Source organism: Muntiacus reevesi, chromosome X (genome assembly GCF_963930625.1).
Source record: "Muntiacus reevesi chromosome X, mMunRee1.1, whole genome shotgun sequence".
Taxonomy (NCBI): domain Eukaryota; kingdom Metazoa; phylum Chordata; class Mammalia; order Artiodactyla; family Cervidae; genus Muntiacus; species Muntiacus reevesi.
Genome location: NC_089271.1, coordinates 96,790,225 through 96,803,314, shown reverse-complemented (window position 1 = coordinate 96,803,314; position 13,090 = coordinate 96,790,225).

Genomic DNA, 13,090 nt, shown 5'->3' with positions numbered 1-13,090 from the left:
CTCAGAACAATGCTAAGGATGTTCCACATTGAGTAACATTCAACCTTCTAGGCTCCATCACCCCCCTGATCATTTGTCTTTGCCCCAAGAGGAAAGATTTTGTCCCAGAAGCTATTTCTCCATCGCATCTCTTATGAATCTTTTGCTATTAGCAAATTAATCCTAAGAAGTATTGCTGGCTTAAGGGATTTATGTGAGTGAGCCAGGGTCTGCCACCATAGTGTTTAATCACCTTCATTGCCTTGTGATCTTCAGCTCACAGCCAAAGGCTAGAACCACAGGTTTAAAGGGTCATGGGCATCTCATTCCATGCATCCCTGCCAACTTATTTACCTTTTTCTCATTGACTGGTAAAAAGTAAACAGTAAAAGTGAATACTAACATCTACAATTTAGGACTCAGTGAACTAAAATGGACTGGAATGGGTGAATTTAACTCAGATGACCATTATATCTACTATTGTGGGCAAGAATCCCTTGAAAGAAATGGAGTAGCTATCATAGTCAACAAAAGAGTCCAAAATGCAGTAATTGGATGCAGTCTAAAAAAACAGTAGAATTATCTCTGTTCTTTCCCAAGGCAAACCATTCAATGTCACAGTAATCTAAGTCTATGCCCTGGCCAGTAAGGTTGAAGAAGTTGAAGTTGAACGGTTCTATGAAGACCTACAAGACCTTCTAGACCTATCATCCCACAAATATGTATTTTTTATTATAGGGGACTGGAATACAAAAGCAGGAAGTCAAGAAATACATGTAGTAATAGGGAAATTTGACCTTGATGTACAGAATGAAGCAGGACAAAAGCTAATAGAATTTTGTCAAGAGAACACACTGGTCATAGCAAACACCTTCGTCCAACAACACAAGAAAAGACTCTACACATGAACATCACCAAGATGGTCAACACCGAAATCAGATTGATTATATTCTTTGCAAACAAAGATGGAGAAGCTCTATACAGTCAGCACAAAACAAGACAGGGAGCTGACTTTGGCTCAGATCATGAATTCTTTATTGTCAAATTCAGACTTAAATTGAAGAAAGTAGGGAAAACCACTACACCATTCAGGTATGACCTAAATCAAATCCCTAGCGATGATACTGTGGAAGTGAGAAATAGTTCAAGGGATTAGATCTGATAGACAAAGTGCCTGACGAACTATGGACGGAGGTTTGTGATGCTGTACAGGAGACAGGGATCAAGAGCATCCCCAAGAAACAGAAATGTTAAAAAGCAAAATGGCTGTTTGAGGAGGCCTTGCAAATCACTCTGAAAAGAAGAGAAGTGAAAAGCAAAGGAGAAGAGTTCCAAAGAATAGCAAGGAGACATAAGAAAGCCTTCCTCAGTGATCAGTTCAAAGAAATAGAGGAAAACAATAGAATGGGAAAAACTAGATATCTCTTCAAGAAAATTAGAGATACCAAGGGACTGTTTCATGCAAAGAATGGCTCAATAAAGGACAGAAATGGTATGGACCTAAAAGAAGCAGAATATGTTAGGAAAAGGTGGCAAGAATACACAGAAGAACTGTATAAAAAAGATCTTCATGACCCAGATAATCACGATGGTGTTATCACTCACTTAGAAACAGACATCCTGGAATGTGAAGTCAAGTAGGCCTTAGGAAGCATCTGTATAAACATAACTAGTGGAGGTGATGGAATTCCAGTTGAGCTATTTCAAATCCTTAAAGATGATGCTGTGAAAGTGCTGCACTCAATATGCCAGCAAATTTGCAAAACTCAGCAGTGGTCATGGGACTTGAAAAGGTCAGTTTTCATTCCAATTCAAAAGAGAAGCAATGTCAAAGAATGCTCAAACTACCACAGAATTGCACTCATCTCACACGTTAGTAAAGTAATGCTCAAAATTCTCCAAGCCAGGCTTCAACAATATGTGAACCATGAAATTGCAGATGTTCAAACTGTATTTAGAAAAGGCAGAGGAGCCAGAGATCAAATTGCCAACACCCACTGGATCATCAAAAAAGCAAGAGAGTGCCAGAGAAACATCTATTTCTTCTTTATTGACTATGTCAAAGCCTTTGACTGTGTGGATAACCACAAACTGTGGAAATTTGTTAAAGAGATGGGAATGCCAGATCACCTGAGATGCCTCTTGAGAAGTCTGTATGCAGGTCAGGAAGCAACAGTTAGAACTGGACATGGAACAACAGCCTGGTTCCATATAGGGAAAGGAGCATGTCAAGGCTGTATGTTGTCACCCTGCTTTTTTAAATTATATGCAGAGTGCACCATGAGAAACACTGGTCTGGATGAAGCACAAGCTGGAATCAAGATTGCAGGGAGAAATATCAGTAACCTCAGTTATGCAGATGATATCACCCTTATGGCAGAAAGCGAACAAGAACTAAAGAGAATCTTGAAGAAAGTGAAAGAGCAGAGTGGGAAAGTTGGCTTAAGGCTCAACATTCAGAAAACAAAGATCATGGCATCTTGTTCTGTCACTTCATGGCAAATAGATGGAGAAATAGTGGAAAGAGTGGAAGGCTATGTGTTTGTGGGCTCCAAAATCACTGTAGATTGTGACTGCAGCCATGAAATTAAAAGAAGCTTACTCCTTGGAAGAAAAGTTATGACCAAACTCGACAGCATATTAAAAAGCAGAGACATTACTTTGCCAACTAAGGTCCACCTAGTCAAGGCTATGGTTTTTCCAGTAGTCATGTATGGATGTCAGAATTGGGCTACAAAGAAAGCTGAGCGCCAAAGCATTGATGCTTTTGATCTGTAGGGTTGGTGAAGTCTCTTGAAAGTCCCTTAGGCTGTAAGGAGATCCAACCAGTCTATCCCAAAGAGAATCAGTCCTGAATATTCATTGGAAAGAATGATGTTGAAGCTGAAACTTCAACACTTTGGCCACTGATGCGAAGAACAGGCTCATTTGCAAAGACCCTGATAATAGGAAATATTGAAGGCAGAAGAAGGGGACAACAGAGGATGAGATTGTTTCATTGCATCCCCAACTCAATGGAGATAAGTTTGAGTAAACTCTGGGTGTTGATGATGGACAAGGAGGCCTGGTGTGCTACAGTCTATGAGGTCACGAAGAGTTGGATACGACTGAGCGACTGAACTGAACTTAAATGAGATCAGAAAAGAAGTGAAGCTTTCACTGCTTGAAGATGACATGACAGTGTAAATAGAAAACCCTAAAGATATTACCAGAAAATTAGTAGCTCTAATCAGTGAATTTAGCAAAGTTGCAGGATACAAAATCAATACACAGAAGTCACTGGGATTTCTATATACTAACAATGAAAAGTCAGAAAGAGCGATTAAGAAATCAATCCCATTTACCACTGCAACAAAAAGAATTAAGTATCAAGGAATAAACTTACCTAAGGAGACAAAGAAGTGTACACAGAAAATTAAAATAAGACACTAATGAAAGAAATCAAAGATGAAAAAAACAGATGGAGAGAGTCCATGTTCCTGGGTAGGAAAAATCAATATTGTGAAAATGACTATACTGCCAAATGCAGAATCGATATTGTGAAAATGACTATACTACCAAATGCAATCTACAGATTTAACGCAATCCTTATCAAATTACCAATGGTATTTTTCACAGAAGTAAAACAAAAAATTTCACAATTCATATAGAAACACAAAATACTGCCGATAGCCAAAGCAGTCTTGAAAAAGAAGAATGGAGCTTGAGGAATCAACCTTCCTGACTTCAGGTTATACTAGAAAGCTACAATCATCAGGAGAGTATGGTACTGGCAAAAAACAGAAGTATAGTCCAATGTAACAAGATAGAAAGCCCAGAAATGAACCCATGCACTATGGGTAGCTTATTTTTAACAAAGGAGGCAAGAATATACAATGGGGCAAAGACAGCCTCTTCAATAAATGATGCTGGGAAAACTGGACAGCTACATATAAAAGAATGAAATGAGAACACTTCCTAACACCATACACAAAGATAAACTCAAAATGGAATAAAGACCAAAATGTAAGACCAAAAACTATAAAACTCTTAGAGGAAAACATGGGCAGAACGCTTGATGACATAAATCAAAGCAAGATACCCTATGACCCACCTCCTAGAGAAATAAAATAAAAAATAAACAAGCAGGACCTGATTCAACTGAAAAGCTTTTGCACAGCAAAAGAAACTATAAACAAGGTGAAAAGACAACCCTCAGAATGTGAGAAAAATAATAGCAAGTGAAACAACTGACAAAGGATTAATTTCCAAAATATGCAAGCAGCTTGAAGAGATGGTGGAAGAATAGGACAGGGAGACCATAAAAGAGCACCTGCAGATAAAAGATTTCATTAGCAGCTCTGCTTATAAATTCTAACCCCTGCAAGTGTCTCCTCCCTCAAGCTCTCTTTTTCCCTCCTAAGTGACCAGGTCATAGGAAGAGAACCAATTGAATGTCACATTTTAATTTTCTAAGAAAGTTCTTCATTGCTGCTCTTATTAACATTACAACCACTTTTAAGTCAATGTATTTAGAAATAAAGCTTGATATGTCATAGTGTTTTCTCTTTATTAGGGCTTGACTTCAGACTTTAGAAAAAATAATTGGGTGGATTGCCCAGAAGACATTCACAAAGTTTGTGGACTTGTAAAAATGTGTGCAAATTTCATGTTACTATCCAATCATACACACACTTGCATGTGTGTATGTGTGGAGATAATTTTTTCTTCTTCTTTTTCTGACTGCATGACTTAGAGTCAGCTTAAGTTTTAACAGTCTTAGTTCCCTGACCAGGGGTCAAACCTGGGCACTTGGCAGTGAAAGCATGGTGTCCTGGTTAGGACTTCAGGGAGTTACCTGAAGATAATTTTGACTAAGTAGTCATTGTGGAACTTTATAAGTTAGATCCAATTTAAACATAAAATAGATGAGATTTACTAATGACATATATATATCTATATATCTGTATCTATAGATATTATATAGATAGATATTATATATATACATATATATATCTATACATACACATATATATCTGATAACTGTTTGCTCAGTGTTTTCATAGGCATTATTTACTTTAGCCTTCACAACCACCCCACAGACCAGGTTTTATTATTCCCTGTTTTATGGATGAGGAAATAGGCTCAAAAAGGCAAACTGCTTGTTGAAGGTCACAGAGCTAATATATCAATAAATGTGGGACATGACATGTTTTTGATTCCACGTTCAATGTTTGTTCTCCCTCACAGCTGTATTCAGAGCAGAGAGGATGAGGAAGTTATGTTTCAGTGGTTGGTGGTAAAGTAGGTGCTTCAGGAATAACCTGTCTAAAGATTTGGAGTTTGTCTAGAGAGGGGACTATGTGGGGAGAGTTGGTGAAAATCACGTGTAGACCACCATTTGTTCACCAGGTCACGCAGCTTCCCTGGGCCTCACCTGGGATTGATCAACAGCCACATGGAGAGCTGTACTTTAAGAGGTATTTCACTGGGTTAGATTCTACACAAAGATCCTGTCTAATCTTCTCAACAACCTGGGAGTCTTAATAATACATAGAACAGATCATGGAGGCTCAGAGAGGGCAAGTAATTTAAGGCCTCTGGGAGGTGGAAAAATCTGGGGTCAAACTCAGGCCCATCTGAATCCAAAGCATGGGTCCTCTGTTCCACCACCCGGATACCTCTAGTAGCCACCTTTGTGGAAAACCCTAGTTCTGTGTCAGGCTGAAAGTGGTGTTAACTCAGCAAAGGTATCTGGGAAGTGGGAGGGCAGAATGCTTTCTTTACCTTGTTCACATCTCCCTACTTTCTTTCTTTTTTTCCTTTCTTTTTTTCTTCTTCCTTCCTTCTTTTCGTTCTCTCCTTTTCATTTTTTTTTTTCCAGCCATGCTGCATGGCTTCTGAGATCTTGGTTCCTTGAGTAGGGGTGGAACCTGTGCCCCCTTTGCTGGGGGCTCAGAGTCCAAACCACTGTACCACCTGTGAAGTCCCTCCCTCTTTTCTTATTATGGGAGACAATATTTTTTTCTGACTGTTTTTTGGTCTTGGGACCCTTTTACACCTTTTAAATTACTGAGGGCTTAAAGAGCTTTTCTTTCCCTGTGGGTCATGCCTGTGGATACTTACTATTTTAAAACTGAAAAGAGCAAAGTTTTAAAAACTTATTTATTACTTCATTTGATTAACTGATTATATGTTAATAGAAATATGTTTTATGAATGATAATTGTTTTACAAAACAAAGCAAATTTTAGTGAAAAGAATGGCCTTGTTTATCTTTTTGTTAGTTTCCTTGATGTTTGGCTTAGTAGAAGTTGCTGGAACCTCTTCTCTGTTCCTGCATTCTGTCTGCCACAGTGTCATGTGGCTCTAGCCTCTGGAAAACACCAGTGTATCATCTTGAGAAAATGACAACAAAAAAGACACATAGCATTTTGGCATTATTAAGAGGATAGTTTTCACCTTATGAAAACCCTGCAAAGGTCTTAAGGATACCCAGAGGTCTCCAAGCCACGCTTTGAGAACTTCTGCTTTATACAACCACCTCAGTATTCACTAGGGCTGGTGGAAAAACCCAACATTTGAAACACTCCAGGTGACTGGAATGAAACATTCCAGGTCACTGAACCCAACCATGCATCTGATAAGGTGAAATTCTGTGAAGTCCCCTCATTTAGATACTAGAACAGGAAATGGCACTCCACTCCAGTATTCTTGCCTGGAGAGTCCCCATGGACAAAGGTGCCTTGTGGGCTGCAGTCCACGGGGTCACAAAGAGTCAGACACGACTGAGTGCCTCTCTCTCTCACACACACTCACACACACACATGGACTGCTTAATTTCAACCTGGATTTAAATGGATAGAAAAGTCTTTATTAGGTTGAGAATAAATTGCACTCTGTAGTTTCCATCTTCAGGCTTAATTCTGTTTAGAATGAATCCAATTTCTGCTCTGTATATTCCAGATAAATGAAAAAAGCCTTGTCCCTTGCTGTCATTTTCTTCAGAAGACCTTCTTTATGTTTAAGGACTTAGGAGACCTTCCTGCTCTGAGTGTTCTCTAGCCCCACATCTCTGTATTCTCATCCAGATCTTCAAATGCCAATTTGAACTCATACAATGTTGCCAGAATGCACTCAGGCAGAATTTCTCATGGCTTACTCTGTCCTTGGCTTAGACCAAGGCTACAAACGCTTCACATTCACAGACGGGAAGAAACATATTGTCAAAGGTCTTTATCTTCTGGTTGGGCATGATCTCTGACATGCCATTTACTTTCCCACACCTTCTGCCATTCTGGTCCAGGCTCTGCTGTCTCCAAGGCATCATCTCATTTGTCCTTTCTCTTTCACCCCTACAGAAAGGCAGTGCTCTAGGTGTAGTGCTTTGATGTTTGCAAACAATTTTATAAACATCATCTCATTTAACTAGTGTGGAAAATCTGCACAGACCATTGTTGTTGTTCAGTCGCTAAGTTGTATCCAACTCCTTGCCATCCTGTGGCCTGCAGCATGCCAGAATTCCCTGTCCTTCACCATCTCCCAGAGTTTGAGCAAAACTCATGTCTATCGAGTCAGTGATGCTATCTAACCATCTTATCCTCTGCTGCCCGCTTCTCCTTTGACCTTCGGGCTTTCCCAACATCAGGGTCTTCTCTAATGAGTCGGCTCTACATTTCAGGTGGCCAAATTATTGGAATTCGACTCCAGCATCAGTCCTTCTAATGAATATTCAGTATTGATTTCTTTTAGGATTGACTGGTTTGATCTCCTTACAGTCCAAGGGACTCTCAAGAGTCTTCTCCAACACCACAGTTCAAAAGCATCAGTTCTTCGGCAGTCAGTCTTCTTTATGGTCCTACTCTCACATTCGTACAAGACTACTGGAAACACCATAGCTTTGACTAGATGAACCTTTGTCGGCAAAGTGATGTCTCTGCTTTTTAATACACCGTTCTATGCACAGAATGCATAGATGTGAGTAGTATAAGGAAAACACAGAAGTTTCCGTTAACCTGATTTTATGGATTACCATGTTAATACTTCATTCCTGGGATTCTGTAACCTGCTTTGCTGGCTACCCAGCTTTCAGGGTCTCCCTATTATAAAGTACTCTACATACTGATGCTGCAATCATCTTTATTCTCTGCTGATCTCAACATGCCACCATCTAGAGTCCATTTGTAGCCTCCAACATTCTTGGGGTAATGCATTTTCCTGAGATCTTTGAGACTCTGCATCTGCTAAGACCTCTGACTGACTTTCCTCAACCTAGGATGACAGTGTTTGGCTAATCAGAGTTTTGTTCATTCATTGGTTCATCCACCCAGCATTCATTCATGTGTGTATTTTGTAACATACCATCTCTGATGTGCTAGGCACTACAATGGACACTAGAGGGGAATACAAAAATAAGTCATCTCTGCCCTCCAAGGTTTTATAAAACCTTATCTAGGTCTTATATGCACAAGTGGCTCTAGTGGTAAAGCCCCTGTATGCCAGTTCAGGACACGTAAGAGGCATGGGTTCGATCCCTGGGCTGGGATGATCCCCTGGAGATGGGCATGGCAACACACACCAGTATCCTTGCCTAGAGAATCACATGGACAGAGGAGACTGGTGGGCTACAGTCCGTGGGGGTCACAAAGAGTTGGATACAACTGAAGTGACTTAGCACTCACACACACATGCAATTCAAATACAAAACTACCTGTGATAAGAGAGGTGGTGAAAGTAGATTCACAGTTGTTTGTAAACTCTGAGGTTGACCTAAGGAAGAATTAATCCCAATGGGCAGAGCATGCAAAACCTCCAGGAGAGATAATGTTGAGTCTGTGCAAGGGCAAGTAGATTTACATAAGCAGAATGGGTAGATGGGACAAGGCTGGCTCAGCTTCCTTGCTGTGTTGTTCAACTTTAGTCTCCTATTGCCTTCTCCTTGTGTCTTCTTGGGCATCTGACCACAAAGATTATTTTTTTTTTCTTAACCAGTATTCTAAATAACCAAGGGCCTGGTAAACATGCACAACTGACCTAAAAAAGGAAATTTCCAGCATGATCACTGTCAACGGCATATGAAAAGGCATGGACAGAAAGATTTTGTTTCAAGATTATGAGTGTAAGGAGTAGAAGACAAAGTTACAAGGAAGGGAACCAGCCCTTATCAGCTGGTCTCTGGTTGGAGTCACCAATGCAAATAGTTTAAGAAAAAATGTGTCATCCCTGAGGGGAATATTTGCATGATGCATAGCACGTGATATACTACACAAATAATAGCACAGGACCACACAGGTTTGTCATGAACTCTCTGATCGCAGATAGTCCTATTTGTGATTTTTGAAAACTAAAATAAAATGAGTAAGGCTTAACAATTTTAGGTTTGAAGCATATTTCATTATTTTGTGACTTTGATCTCAAGTGCATATTCATTCCATAAGAAAAGATAAAAATTGTATCAAGCACACGCTTCTGTGTGGCATTCTCAGCAGAGGCAGGGTGGGCAGTGCTGGGTTTCAAGTGCAACCTCTGCCTCTGATCTTCCACTTCAGCCTTAGTCCTGAGGAAGGTCCCATTCAATGCATCTTGATCATTATATATTAAAGCATTAGCAGGCTTGAATAGAGAGGCAAAACTGTATTTAGATTTTGTATTTCGAATAGCTGGTAAAGAAATGCAAAACATCTTAAATGGAGGAAAAATAAAAGCAAGGGATGTTGGGAGGGGATGGACACCAAGGAGGACTCATCAAAGTCCTGGTAGCTGTGGGGTTAGGAGACTCTATGGAGTATAACACGCATAGTGTACATTTATGAGGAGATAAGTAGGTACACAGGGAGGGGGAAAATATAAGGGAAAGCCCAGCTGATGGATACTTTCCTTGGCATTCTGGATAATCACATGGACCACAAAAATGAAAGGAGGAAAACAAAGTAAGTCCTTGCTTCAAATTCTATACAACAAGGACTGGAAAGTCACATGCTGTGTGTGCTCCAAGGGCCCAGTGTAGCAAGGGGTGGACTGTCTTTGCTTCTCTCTGTCCTCTGAGCACTCCAGCCCAGTTCCATCCTTTACAATCAGATAGTTGGACCCCACTATCACCATCACTCCTCTCCTTTCTCTTGGGCTCCAGCCCATCCTTTGTTCTTGCTGGTCAGATTTCACTGGGTGGCGTGGAGGTGGGGAGCTCCTAGTTTAGTGAGTTGAACTGTTGTGTAAACAAAACTCTCAAATCAGCTCCCCCATCTCCTAACTTTTCTAAATTCAGAGTCATTGTTTAAACAATTTTTGAATAAGTAGTGTGTATTCATGATTAAAAATAATACAAAAATGTTATATTTGAAAAAAATTCTCCCTTCTTTCCTTTCCTCATGTAGCCAATTCTGACCACTTGCAAGAAACTTCATGTTTCTTCACATACATGCAAATAGAAATAAAAAATTTCCTTTTTTACCATTTTAATTCATAAAGGAGTATAATTTTCAGTTTTATGAACCATGTGTTTTGGTCATTTATTAGTATGTAATGTGCATGCATGCTACGTCACTTGTCTTGTCCAACTCTTTGCAATCCTATAGACTATAGCCTTTCAGGCTTCTCTGTCCATGGGGTTCTCTAGGTAAGAATACTGGAATGGGTTGCTATGCCCTCCTCCAGGGGATCTTCCTGAACCAGAGATCAAATCTGCATCTGTATGTAACAAATATCTCTAAACTTAGTGGCTGAAAACAATTTGTTGCTAACACTCATAGTTTGGTAGGTTGATTGGGCTCAGCTGTGTAGTTCTTGCTTTGGCTTCTCACTGGTTATGGTCAGACGTGGGGTAGCACAGGGGTCATGGGAAGGCTTGACTGGGTTGGAGGTTCCAAATAGCTTCCAAATGGCTGGCAGTTATGCTGATTGTTGGATTGGAGCTCAGTGGCCAGAGTACCTCTGTATAGACTGGGCTTCTCACAAGAAACTGGTCTCTGAATGGGAGCACCCCAAGAGAGCAGGAAGTGAAAGTTACCAGGTCAATGAATGGCAACTTACAGAACTGGCACTGTTAGGTCTGCTGGATTCTGTTGGCCAATGTGGTCTCAGGGCTAGCCCAGGTTCAAGGAGATGGAGAAAGAAACCCTGTTCTCTTCATGGGAGAGTAGCAAGATTGTATTGCAGAAGATCTTGAGGTTAGGAGGTACTGTGTTGGTCATCTTGGTAAAATACAACCTGTATCACCATCTGAAGTACCTTTCTACTCCTTCTAACACATTTCCAAGGCCAGAGGAGCTTTCTTTTATAATGTCTAATATCTGACCCCTCCCTGTTTCCACTGATCCCACACATTCAAACTCATATCATTTTGTAGTTAGGTAAATGCCAGAGTTACCTTCTTGGTATCCCACTTTCCTTGACTGCAAATAGTCAATGAAGCTTTCTTAACATTGGTGCTTACATAATCTTTAGCTTTAATGATGTCATTCTCCTAAGTAAAAATCAGATCTGATATCCCCAGTGGTTTTGTGTGACCTGTGCAAAGTTAGCATATATAGAATATGCTTTTTTTTTTTATTTCAACATTGCAAATTCAAGAGAGCCAAATGGAACTCCTTTTGAATAACTAGGTCCTCATAGGTAAAAAAAATGGATTCTTTAACTAATATGTTCTAGACACTGAACAAAAGGGAAAAGACTTTCAGGATCTTGTTGGATTTAATGGACAATAGGGAAAATGGATAAATAACATAGACAGATTAATGGATGGTAACATTGGATGGCTAGAAAGCAGACAGGGCAGGGGGCAGATGGGAAGGGCTACAATTTCAAATCCATGGTCATGTATAATCTCACTGAAATGGAGACATTTCACTTAAAAAACTTAAGGAAGGGTAACAGGGAATTCTAGAACTTTGCTTTCCAGTAGAGTACCCTACAACCATATGTGGCTATCTTAATTTGTATTCATTAAAATTAAATAAAATTTAAAATTCACTTAGTCAGGCACAGTAGCCACATTTCCAGTGCTCAAAAGTCACCTATGACTGGTGGCTACAAAGCAGATATAGAACATTTCCACCATTACAGAGAGTTCTCCAGGTCCAGTTCAGCCACTCAGTCGTGTCCGACTCTTTGTGACCCCATGAACCGCAGCACACCAGGCCTCCCTGTCCATCACCAACTCTCGAAGTTTACTCAAATTCATGACCATCGAGTCGGTGATGCCATCCAGCCATCTCATCCTCTGTCGTCCCCTTCTCTTCCTGTCCCCAATCCCTCCCAGCATCAGGGTCTTCTCCAACGAGTCAACACTTCGCATGAGGTGGCCAAAGTCCTGGAGTTTCAGCTTCAGAATCAGTCCTTCCAATGAACACCCAGGACTGATCTCCTTTAGGATGGACTGGTTGGATCTCCTTGCAGTCCAAGGGACTCTCAAGAGTCTTTTCCAACACCACAGTTCAAAAGCATCAATGTTTTGGTGTTCAGCTTTCTTCACAGTTCAACTCTCACATCCATACATGACCAATGGGAAAACCATAGCCTTGACTAGACGGACCTTTGTTTGCAAAGTAATGTCTCTGCTTTTTAATAAGCTATCTAGGTTGGTCATAAATTTCCTTCCAAGGAGTAAATGTCTTTCAATTTCCTGGCTGCAATCACCATCTGCAGTGATTTTGGAGTCCTTCAAAATAAAGTCTGACACTGCTTCCACTGTTTCCCCATCGATTTCCCATGAAGTGATGGGACCAGATGCCATGATCTTAGTTTTCTGAATGTTGAGATTTAAGCCCACTTTTTCACTCTCCACTTTCACTTTCACCAAGAGGCTTTTTAGTTCCTCTTCACTTTCTGCCATAAGGGTGGTGTCATCTGTATATCTGAGGTTATTGATATTTCTCCCAGAAATCTTGATTCCAGCTTGTGCATCTTCCAGCCCAGCTTTTCTAATGATGTACTCTGCATAGAAGTTAAATAAGCAGGGTGACAATATACAGCCCTGACATACTCCTTTTCCTATTTGCAATCAGGCTGTTGTTCCATGTCCAGTTCTAACTGCTGCTTCCTGACCTGCATAGAGGTTTCTCAAGAGGCAGGTCAGGGGGCCTGGTATTCCCATCTCTTTCAGAATTTTCCACAGTTTATTGTGATCCACACAGTCA